This window comes from Phocoena sinus, chromosome 11 (assembly GCF_008692025.1).
Source record: "Phocoena sinus isolate mPhoSin1 chromosome 11, mPhoSin1.pri, whole genome shotgun sequence".
Lineage (NCBI taxonomy): Eukaryota > Metazoa > Chordata > Mammalia > Artiodactyla > Phocoenidae > Phocoena > Phocoena sinus.
Window position 1 is genome coordinate 58,716,831 of NC_045773.1, and position 13,181 is coordinate 58,730,011.

A 13,181-nucleotide genomic window follows, 5' to 3' on the forward strand; every position below is an offset into this window, starting at 1 on the left:
GGCTAAAATACATTCTTGAAAGTGCATATTAAATAGAGAGGCTTCATGGTTTCTGTGTAGCTTAAGCAATGCAATAACTGCATTGTGTGCTGTGAGCGGTCAGTTTCTTTTTCATCATCTTAACAGCCTAAGATTCCTGCTATCAAACTGACTCAGTTTCCAACCATGTTCTTCAGTGCCCTTCATCCTCAAGTGTCCACCTTACAAATGCAACAGACCGCAGAGATTCCTGCTATCAAACTGACTCAGTTTCCAACCATGTTCTTCAGTGCCCTTCATCCTCAAGTGTCCACCTTACAAATGCACCAGACCGCAGAGGTGCAGGAAAAGAGAATCTTGATTTTCTTTATCCAAAGCTTCCAAATTGTATTGTCTCTCCAAAAAGATTCAAAGCTTTCCATAAATGATTCTAAGTGAGACCAATCTCAGGTTTAGCAAATCAGTTATATTTTAAATCCTCTGGGACACAAACGGAGAAAAGTTGTCTTCAGGGAAGTTAACAGGCATATTTTTAGATTTTTTAAAATGTGGACGGAATGCATATATGAAAATACTCAATTTATTTTTCTTAATCCCATTATATTGTATTTTCCTTCCCTCAAGTTTGATAACTGGTTTCCCTACTTTCTCTTCCAAATTAATTATTTAATGTTTCATTATAATATTTATCAAGATCAAATTGAATCACAGCAGTTCAGCACTGAGTTAGTTTTCTCAAATCATCCAAAAAATTGATGATCATTCCCTTTATTCCTCTAGGCCACTGTCAAGTGTCATATTTTCCTAATAGCAAACTATTATTTGGTTCTTTGAAAACTGTGCTTACTATCCCACTACTGGGCATATACCCTGAGAAAACCATAATTCAAAAAGAGTCATTTACCAAAATGTTCATTGCATCTCTATTTATAATAGCCAGGACATGGAAGCAATCTAAGTGTCCATCAACAGATGCATGAATAAAGAAGATGTGGCACATATATACAATGGAATATTACTCAGTCATAAAATGAAATAAAATTGAGTTATTTGTAGTGAGGTGGATGGACCTAGAGTCTGTCATACAGAGTGAAGTAAGTCAGAAAGAGAAAATCAAATACCATATGCTAATACATATATATGGAATCTAAGAAAAAAAAAGTCATGAAGAACCTAGGGGTAAGACAGGAATAAAGACACAGACCTACTAGAGCATGGACTTGAGGTTATGGGGAGGGAGAAGGGTAAGCTGTGACAAAGTGAGAGAATAGCATGGACATATATGGACATATATACAGTACCAAACGTAAAATAGATAGCTAGTGGGAAGTAGCCGCATAGCACAGGGAGATCAGCTAGATCTACCCTAGAGGGGTGGGATAGGGAGGGTGAGAAGGAGGGATTCACTTTGTTATAAAGCAGAAACTAACACACCATTGTAAAGCAACTATACTCCAATAAGGATGTTAAAAAAAACAAAAAAAGAACAAAAAACAAAAAAAAATTGTGCTTACTAAATGACATACTATTTGGTAAATTCCTGCTTCAAATGTCTAAATTCAGTCATAATGGACTATAGGCCCATTAGTAAAATATACTGTTTAATAATAACACCTTGCATTTAAAAGCATTTTATAAAGTACCTCATTCCATTTATTTTTGCAGAGTTGAGAGGCAGACAAAATTATTGTCCCTGTTTTACATACAAACAAAATTTAAAAGGTTAAAAATGGATTAACACAAGATCATATGGCTACTGAGTGGTAGACCCAGAACCTAAGAGAACCCAGGCCTTCTCACTCAGATTCACTGGTCTCTGCCTTGTACCAGCCTCTGGTTGGTACCACTGTACCACCTCTAGGTGATAACTGGGAACAGTACAGTCCAATCTGTTTAACTCCTAGTTGTAACTTTAGTAAACATATAAAGATATGAAGTAAATACAACACTGTAGACATAGTTGGACTATAGTGAGGGGCAATCAGATATTTGACCCAAGAAGTGTAGCTAATCTAAATTGTTTGCAACTTTTATGAGGGACCACATTTTAGAAATAGCTACTGAATTTGAACTCTATTTTTCCCCTAATCCAATATTTTACTGGTAGGGAAACACAGAACAAAAGTTCATCTAAAGCAATTGAGCAAGTAGTCCAGTGGCTGACGTCCCTAGGATCCTGGTCACAGAGCTTGCACGGTGGTCCACAGCTAAGGATTGATTTACCTGAACAAGTTGTGGTTGTAGACCTTGAATAAATCCAGCTTATCCTGATTGTCCATTAGTCTGTTTAGAATGTAAACTCGGTGGCCAGTATTTCTTTTATCTCAGAGATTAAAAACAATACTGCATTGTAGACATAGAAAACAAATTTATGGTTACCAAATGGGAAAGGGGGTGAGGGAGGGATAAATTAGGGGTTTGGGATTAGCAGATACAAACTACTATATATATAATAAATAAACAACAGGGTTAAAAACAACAACAACAAATGCAAAAACCCCCACAAAAACAAAAACAATACTGCATTGTAAAGAGCACAGAGACAGTGTCCAAAACCCTGCAAAGTCCCTTTCCACTTGGCGACCTGGAACAACCTAAATGTCACCAAGGCTCAGATTCCTTGACATTGACACAGATTCAATGACAACTCTGTAGGTAGGCCAAACACCTAATACATATGTGATCTGTCATATTTACCACTTGTGAGTATTTTATGTTAATTAGATATTTGATTATTTATGTGTGCAAAGAGCACTGCTGTAGTACATAAAGACAAAACTTCCATCCTGGTTTTGCCGTGAACTGGCCATTTAACCTTAAATAGGTCACTTCTTCTCTCTGGGTCTCATTGTTAAAATGAAATGGCAAATCAACACCACAATGAGATACTGCCTCACATGTGTCAGACTGGCTATAATCAAAAGACAACAAATAACAAATGTTGGAGAGGGTGTGGAGAAAAGGGAACCCTCCTGCACTGTTGGTGGGAAAGTAAATTGGTACAACCACTATGGAGAACAGTATGGAGGTTCTTCAAAACCTTAAAAATAGAATTACCATGTGATCTGGAAATTTCACTTCAAGGTATTTATATGAAGAAAATAAAAATATGAATTTGAAAAGATATATGTACCCTGTGTTCACTGCAGAATTATTACAATAGCCAATGTATGGAAGCAACCTAAATGTCCATCAACAGATGAATGGATAAAGATGTGGTTTATATATGATAGAATATTATTCAACCATATAAAAAGAAATCTTGCCATTTACAACAACATAGATGGACCTAGAGGGTGTTTTGTTAAGTGAAATAAGTCAGACAGAGAAACATAAATACCCTATGATCTCACTCATATGTGGAATCTGAATGCAGAACAAACAGACCAAACAAAAAGAAAACAGATTCATAGATACAGAGAACAAAATGGTGGTTGCCAGAGGAAAGGAGGCTGGGGTCAGGATGAAATAGGTAAAGGGGGGCAAACCTACAGTTATAAAATAAATAAGCCACAAGTGATGTTACATACAATATAAGTAATATGGTCAATAATATTTTAATAACTTTGTATGGGGACAGATAGTTACTAGACTTGTTTCATAATGTATGCAAAGGTCAAATCACCATGTAATATACCTGAAACTAATATAATAGTGTTTGGCAACCATATTTCAGTTTAAATAAAAAGAAGAGAAAAAATAAAATTACCTTTCAAGATATTAGATTTAAAAATAAAATAAAATAGTTTCTTTTTCCAAATATGCAACTACTATTTAATGATTTACTTCTAAGTTGCTAGAATTTAGTTTTACAATCTTTTATTCCCCTCACACAAAGATTTTCAAGCACTAGCTCTCAGTGTATTTGTAAATAAATGCTCTATAAGATTAGTTCTATTCCTAGCTACCAGCTCTGTATAGATTTTTACATCTGAATAGCATAATCTCTTATATCAACTCAGCTGGGAACTGACCAAACACTTACAGCCTAAACTATATGGAAAAATCACTTAATATGAGAATTAATTTATGGAAGAGTAAGATATCCTCTATGTTCATCAGAGTAGGGGCTGCCTATCTTTTCTTAAAAGATTCTGTTGCATTACTTAGTTGAATATAGCTCAAAACACTGAAATGGGGGAGATTTTAACAAAAGATATGGCTGCTGTACTATCTGGTAAACTTAAAGTCAGTAATGTTTTAAGGGAAATATCTGTTAATCAAAATAAATTATAACTTGGTTTATTTTTTGCAAACATTTCCCAAGTTATCAGTTAGCAGTATAATACAGAAATGTTTTTAAGAACTGTATTTTAAAGGTGGAATAAAGCCCAAGCACAGGAAATGCTTGTTTTCCAAGTACAGAAATAAGTTACTTTATGTCCACCACAAGCACAGCTTGCTCTATTACTCACAAGTTTCACGTTCAGCCAAGGTCAAAGCACACATTCCCACATCACCTTTGGAAACTTTGTAGTAAGTTTTGCTATAAATTCACCTTTATTTTATGAGCAGGTAGTTTTTCATTCCTCTTAGAAAAAAGAAAATGGCTTTTGGAGGTTGATTCCTTGCTACCATAAATTTTTAATCTTTACTGAGACCTCACCAAGCACAGAGTCATTTGTGAAGAAGTAAATGTTTCTGTAGTTTGCATAGCACAACCATCACTGGTGAGCATCAGATTATCACCCCACCTCTGCTTCAACATTTTAAGAAGGAAGCATAGAAACTGAAGACAACTTACAGTACAATGAAAGGAAGAAAAGAAGGAAGGAAGGAGGGAGGAAGGGAAGGAGTTATAAAAATAGAACCTAAAATGGTAGATCAGGAGATGTGTGTGCCCCCAAGATTCGTATATTGAGATTCTAACCCCTAGTACCTTAGAATGTAACTTTTTTTGTAGATTGGGTCTTTAAAAGGTAATTAAATTAAATTAGGTCATTAGGGCAGGCGCTAATCAAATATAACATGTCTTTATAAAAAGGAGGTTAGGACACAGACACACAGGGAGGGAAGACCATGTGAAGACACAGGGAGAAGATGGCTGTATGTAAGCCAAGGAGAGAGGCCTCAGGAGAAACCAACCTTGCCCACACCTTGATCTCAGACTTCTAGCCTCCAAATCTGTGAGAAAATATATTTCTGTTGTTTAAGTCACACTCAGTCTCAGATACATTGTTGTAGCAGCCCACCAAACTGAAACAGTGGGTGATGGAAAGAATACTGTGTATCAATTTAATATATGTGTTTAATTAGAAGATTCACTTAATGGATAGTTTTCATTAAATGTATTGGATACATAATTAGGTGAAAGGAAAAGGGCAAATAATTGGACTTTTCCATCATTTTGTTAAGTCAACTGTTAGGTTATTGAAATACATTAGATTAAAATATTCATTATAATTTTTCATTAATGAAAGTGTTGATATCAACTTCATAGACAAAAAAAAAACCCAAAATACAGCCTCCATTCAAAAATCAATCAATCAAGTGACATCACTGAGCAAATTTATAGACAATGTTTTCAGTCCTGATTTTGAAAATCACCCTTAAAGACATAACAGCCTGTCTTGAGAGAGGTCCTTACCATATTGAAGAACTGATGGATCTCACTTCCTACTTGAACCTCACCTGAAAAACCCAAAGATCTTTTATACTTAAAAGATTTCTTAAATATGTAATGAAAAATAACACAGAACTAGTAAAATGAGGGGAAATTTTACAAAACAGTGAATCAAGCCTTTTATGAGATTGAAATTTTGGTGTTGAAAATATCAAGATCTAACTGATAATTGCTTTAAATTCATGAGGATTTATTGGTTTATATAACTAAAAAGTCTAGAGAAGGAACTTAAGCATGGTTTGATTCTGAGGGTCCCTAAATTGCCAGATTTCTATCTCAAGTTCACAGTAATTCTCTCAGCCCTGTTTTCCTTCACGTGCCAAATACATCCCCTTATGTCTCTCTACATCACAACAAAATAGATGCCTCTGTTACAGGCTTTGTTTTCAGATGACACATAGTCTTTACCTTGAGATAATGGATCCAATTGCGGTCCACGACCAGCATCATCAGCATCACCTACTAACTTGTGAAAAATTTAAATTCTAGGTCATTTGTCAGGTAATTAGAACAGAAAACTTTACAATTTATCAGATCTCTGAGTAAGAATTTCTGGGATTGGGCCCCAAAATCTGTCTTAACAAAACCTCCTAATGATTTTAATAAACACTAAATTTTGAGAAGCACTGTTCCAGAGCAGTGGTTTCAAATCTGGTTGTATGTAAATATCACTTGGAAGAGACTTTAAAATAATATCATGGCCTGAGTCCCATCTCAGAGATTCTAATTTTGTTGGTCTGAAGCAGGGACCAGGCAGTCTTTGCTTTGTATGCAGATTTCAGTTAAACAGTTTAGTCAAATAATACCAGTGCCCAACGACATGGCTGAAATTTCGGTTGCAATGGCGCATTAGCTGCCAGTAACCGCATAAGAGGCAAATTTCACTGCTGCTTCTTCAGCCCACAAATCCCTGTGTGAACAACAAATGTGCATTAGGATTGGTGACCCCACTTTTTCTAAAGCAGGTCTGAGATTGGTCACGGCATGTCCATTATTCAGTTCTCACACAGAGCAAATGCGTCTCTCAGTGATATACCCACGTGGTATTATAAAAATGGGTTATCAAAAAAGGAAATTGGCCAACAAAGCTAAAGGGAAGCAAAGAAAGGAAAAGTGATAATGCTGCAAGTGAAATGCAAGTTAAATATAAAAGAATTTTAGAAGAAATAGCTGACAGTGGGAACATGGTCTCTGCTGCTGTTGCACAGACTCTAGAGGTGAAGCCAGAGGACCTCAGTGAAGGCTAAGTTACAGCATAGACAAGGAGAGTGGTGTGAAAGGAGGGACAAAGTCTTCCTTGAGGAAGTGACATCCACAAAAAGTTTTACGTTGAAGAAACTCTTGGAGATATTTCACAACTTTGGACACCCAAAGGGTAAAATGTTGGAAGCGGATCTAAACTCAGAAAAGAGCAGGAAGGGACTTCCCTGGTGGTGCAGTGGTTAAGAATCCACCTGCCAGGGCTTCCCTGGTGGCACAGTGGTTGAGAGTCTGCCTGCCAATGCAGGGGACACGGGTTCATGCCCCGGTCTGGGAAGATCCCACATGCCGCAGAGCGGCTGGGCTCGTGAGCCATGGCTATTGAGCCTGCGTGTCCGGAACCTGTGCTCTGCAATGGGAGAGGCCACAATGGTGAGAGGCGCACATACCGCAAAAAAAAAAAAAAAAAAAAAAAAAAAAAAAAAATCCACCTGCCAGTGCAGGGGACGCGGGTTCGAGCCCTGTTCCGGGAAGATCCTACATGCCGAGGAGCAACTAAGCCTGTGCACCACAACTACTGAGCCTGCACTCTAGAATTCATGAGCCACAACTACTGAAGCCTGTGCACCTAGAGCCCGTGCTCTGCAATAAGAGAAGCCACCACAATGAGAAGCTTGTGCACTGCAATGAAGAGTAGCCCCCACTCGCTGCAGCTAGAGAAAGCCTGCACTCTAGAATTCATGAGCCACAACTACTGAAGCCTGTGCACCTAGAGCCCGTGCTCTGCAATAAGAGAAGCCACCACAATGAGAAGCTTGTGCACTGCAATGAAGAGTAGCCCCCACTCGCTGCAGCTAGAGAAAGCCTGCACACAGCAACAAAGACCCAACGCAGCCAAACTAAATTTAAAAAAAAAGAAAAAAAGGGCTTCCCTGGTGGCGCAGTGGTTGAGTCCACCTGCCAATGCAGGGGACACAGGTTCGTGCCCCAGTCCGGGAAGATCCCACGTGCCATGGGGCAGCTAGGCCCGTGAGCCATGGCCGCTGAGCCTGCGCATCCGGAGCCTGTGCTCTGCAATGGGAGTGGCCACAACAATGAGAGGCCTGCATACAGTAAAAAAAAAAAAAAAAAAAAAAAGGAGGTATGTATGACCAGAAAAAGTAGATTTCAGAGCAACAAATATTATCAGATCTAAACAGAATCACTATATTGATGATAAAGTGCTGATTTATCAAGAAGACACCACAATCTTAAGTTCTACCTCTGATTACAGAGCTTCAAAATATGAGAAGGGAAAATTTATAGAACAGCAAGAAGAAACAGACAAATCCAAAAACTTTAGCTGGAAATTTCAACACCTCTCTCTCAATAATTGATAGGAGAGGTAGAGAACATATCCATAAGAATATAGAAAACTTGAAAAATGCTATAACCCAAATGACAATTAACATTTATAAAACATTTCACACCATGGCAGAATACATATTGTTTTCAAATGCACATAGAACATTTACCAAGATCAACCATATTCTGGGCTATAAAACATACCTTAATATATTTACCAGGATTAAATTAATAAATTTTTCTCATGACAGTGGAATTAAATTAGAAAAAAAAGTCAATAAGAGAACTATATCTGGAAAATCCTAAATATTTGGAAATTAAGTAGCTTATGTTTCGAAGAACAAACAAAAGAGAAATTAGAAACTGCATTGAACAAAATTAAACACACACTAGCAAATTTGGTGAGATGAAGCCAAAGCAGTATTTAAAGGGAAAGTCTTAGTATTACAAGCTGATTTTAGAAGAGAAAATGTCTCAATTTAAAAAGCTCAGCTTCCAACACAGAAAACTAGAAAATAAGGAACAAGCAAAACCCATAGTTAGCAGAAGATGGGAAATAATAATTATGAAGGCAGTTATTAATGAAATAGAAAGCCAAAAATAATATGTAAAGCAATGAAATAAAAAGCCATATTTCCAAGAAATGTTTAAAAATCACAAGCTCTAGACAAACTGCTCAAGAATAAGAGAAGAAACAAATTACCAATATTAGAAATGAGAACAGTAACATTACTACAGATTCTACAAATATTAAAAGAATAATAAAGGAATATTAATAACTTTATGATAATATACTCAACTTATATTATATAGATAATCTTTTTGAAAGAGTAAACTATTAAAAAACCTCCTAAAATAGATAATCTAAATAATTCTATTCTATTAAAGGAAGTAAATTTGAAGTTTACCAAAAAATAAATAAATAAAAACTTCTGGCATGGATAGCTTTGATGGCAAAATTTATCCAATATTTATGGAAGAAATAGTACCAAATTTTCATAAACTCTTACAGAAAAATTGAAGAAGACATTCCTCAGATGATTTTATGAGGCTAATATTAAACTAATAGCAAAACCATACAGACATTACAAAAAAAGAAAACTATAGACCAATATCCCTTATAAACATATTTAACAAATTTTTAGCAAACCAATTCAAAGGGCAATACATCATGACCAAGAGGGGGATTATCAACATTGATTTAACATTTGAAAAACAATGTAGCACCATTTAACAGATTCAAGAACAACAACAACAAATCATCATCTCAATAGCCAGAAAAAGTATTTCACAAAATTCAACATCCATTCCTGATAAACACACTTAGCAAATGAGAAATAGAACTGAATATTCTCAGCTTTATAAAAGGCATCTTGAAAGGCAACTTACATTTAATATCATATTAATAATGAAAGACTGAATACTCTGACATCAGGATCAGGATCAAGTTTAAGATGCCTGCTCTCAGCACTATTAGTTAACATTATACTGGAAGTTCTAGCCATGGAAAAAGGGGAAAAAACAATAGAAAATAATAAAATGAACCCAGATCAGAAAGAAAACAAAATTGCCTTTGTTCAAAGATTCATGATCATCAATTAAAAAAAAAACACTATGGAATCTGCAAAAATAGTCCTAGAATTCATAAATGAGTTTAGCAAATTTGTAATAGACAAACTTAATATCAAAATTTAATTATATTTCCATGTATTAATTGTGAAAAATGGAGATTGAAATTTAAAAACAATGATATTAATAAGAGGATTTAAGTATATAAAATGTGCAGTTGTACATTTTACAAAGTTATACATTCTACAAAAGTATATGCAAGTTTTGTAAACTGAAAACTTAAAACAATTGCTGAGATAAATTTAAAAATTAACTAAATGTATAGATATACTGTGGTCATGGGGTCAACTCTTCCCAGGCTGATCAATAAACTCAACACAATCCTGTGAAAATCTCAGTAGACTTTCAGTAGCAATTGACAATCTCTTTCTAAAATTGTATGGAAATACAAAGAACCTAGAATAGCCAAAACAGCTCTTTAAAAGAATAACAAAGTTGGAAGACTGAAACTACCTCATTTCAAGGATTACTATAAACCAATAATTAAGACAGTGGTATATTCTGTAAATATACAAAAAAAAGATATTTTTATCTTATTAAACCCACACATATATGGACAACTGATTTAAAATGGTGCTAGAAAAATTGGATAGCTATATGAAAAAGAAAATATAAAGCTTGACCATGACTTTATACCACATTTAAAAAATTAAGTCAAAATATATCCAGTTTTAAATGTAAAACCCAGAATTATGACTTCTTAAAGGAAACAAAGGGGAAATGCTTAGGATCCCTTGATTTGCCAAAATTTCTTAGCTGCAATATAAAAAGCGCATTCATTTAAAAAAATTGATAAATTTGACTTTTTCAAAGTTAAGCATTAAGCTCTTTGAAAGACATTGTTAAAAGAATGAAAAGACAAGCTTCAAATCTTTCCAAATTTGACACTTTAAATATGTATAGTTTACTGTGTGGCAATTATTCCTCAATAAAATCTAAGGAAAAAAAAAAGTCATGAAGAACCTAGGGATAAGATGGGAATAAAGACACAGACCTGCTAGAAAATGGACTTGAGGACATGTGGAGGGGGAAGGGTAAGCTGTGACAAGGTGAGAGAGTGGCATGGACATATATACACTACCAAACGTAAAATAGATAGCTAGTGGGGGGCAGCTGCATAGCACAGGGAGATCAGCTCGGTGGTTTGTGACCACCTAGAGGGTGGGATAGGGAGAGTAGGAGGGAGGGAGATGCAAGAGGGAAGAGATATGGGAACATATGTATATGTATAACTGATTCACTTTGTTATAAAGCAGAAACTAATACACCATTGTAAAGTAATTATACTCCAATAAAGATGTTAAAAAAAAAGAAAAACACAAGCCAGAACCTTGAGAACATATCTAATAATCATTTGTCTATCAAAAGATTTGTATCTAGAACAAGCAACTTCAATAACAAGAATATGAACACCCTTCCAAAAAAAAACCAAAAAGGTAAGAAAATAGCCAAAAACTTTGAACAGACATTTCACCAGTAATATTACATGGATAGCATGTAAGCATATGAAAAGATGATCAACATCATTAGTCATTGGGGAAATGAAAATTAAATCCACAAAGCCTAAAATTTAAAAAGTCAATCATATCAAATATTGGCTTTATAAGATTGAAACCCGCATGGATGGCAAATGAGAATGTAAAATGGTATATCCTCTTTAGAAAAAGTTTGGTTGTTTCTTGAAAGTTAACTGTAAAGCAATTATACTACAATAAAGATGTTAAAAAAAAAAAAAGTTAACCAGATATACATCATATAACCAAGCCATTTCACTACAGGGTATTACCCAATAGAAAAAAAAGGCATATATTCACACAGATTTTTTTCTGAATATTCATAGCATTTTTATTTGCAATAGCCCCAAACTAAAAACAACCCAATATACATGAATACGTGAATGGTAAAGGAATCATGGTATGGAATGGAATATTACTTAGCCATAAAAATAATAAATTATTGATATACCCAACAACAAAGATACAGCTTAAAACAATTATGCTGAGTGAAAGAAACCAGGGAAAATATTACATAATACATTATTTTATTTATATTAAATTCTATAATATGCAAGCTAATGTATAGTGACATAAAGCAGGTCAGTGGTTGCCTGGAGATAGAGGTGGTTGCAGTGAAGGGAATGAGAAAGGTTTCAAAGGTGCCCCAGGAAACTTTTGGGAGTGAAGGATATATTTATCTTGATTGTGGTGATTTTCTCATAGGTGTGTACACATATGCCGAGACTTATCAAAGTTTACACTTTATTTGCAGTTTGTTGTATGTCAATTTCACCTCAGTTAAGGTGATACTAACCAGAAAGAGACAGACAAACAGAGAGAAATTAATTTTGCCTCATAAATTGACACACCTTTTTTTTTTTTTTTTGTGGCCTCTCCTGTTGCGGAGCACAGGCTCCAGACGCGCGGGTTCAGCGGCCATGGCTCACGGGCCTAGCCGCTCCACGACATGTGAGATTTTCCCGGACCAGGGCACGAACCCATGTCCCCTGCATCGGCAGGCGAACTCTCAACCACTGCACCGCCAGGGAAGCCCCAAATTGACACATCTTTAATGCTATATTAACTCTCAATTTTCTGTTATTCTTTGCTGTATATTCTCAATCAGCAACTGAACTGACATCTTAGGCCTAATTTTTACGAAGATTATTTCCTATACACCCTTGAGTTTTGTGATTTCTTCTGTAAGTTGCTAATAAACTACTGAAGTATAAAATAGTACTAATATCGAAAATAATTTCCAAATGCTTTAGTGACAAATGTTCTAGGTTTATTTCTTAGACCTCCTGACTTATTTAGAATAATTAGCAAATTAAACATAGAATTCTGAAGTAAAGGATTAACATTTTAGTAGACATCAGCCTTCATACAGTTTCACAAAAATATATGAAAAAAATGATAATTATATATTTAGGTGAAGGTAAGTTAAATAAGATAGTTTTATATGCAGTTTGTTATATGTCAATTTTACCTCAGTTGAGGTGAGAGAAAATCCACAGATAATTAAAATATTAACCAAAATATACTAGTGTATTCAATATTTTTTCTTAAAAATTACCCAATAGACATGCAATATATTATACTATTCTCTTTCAGGTAAACAAATGACTGAATTTCAAAAAATTATACAAAAAGCCTCAATATTTAATCATTTGCAAAATAAGAAGAAATGTAAAGATGAGAAGGAAGAAAATTAACCAATATTGAGAACTCATTATCTGCCAGGGACCATGCTAGGTCCTTATTCGATGTTTCATTTAACCAACAGAATCAATCAATCAACAGTTTCAAATTTAATAACAAAGCTTCAGTCTGGAACTTTGATCATGTTTCAAAACCCAATGACAAAAGAGTAACTCTTGTTTCTTTTTTTTCTACCATACTTCAATGCC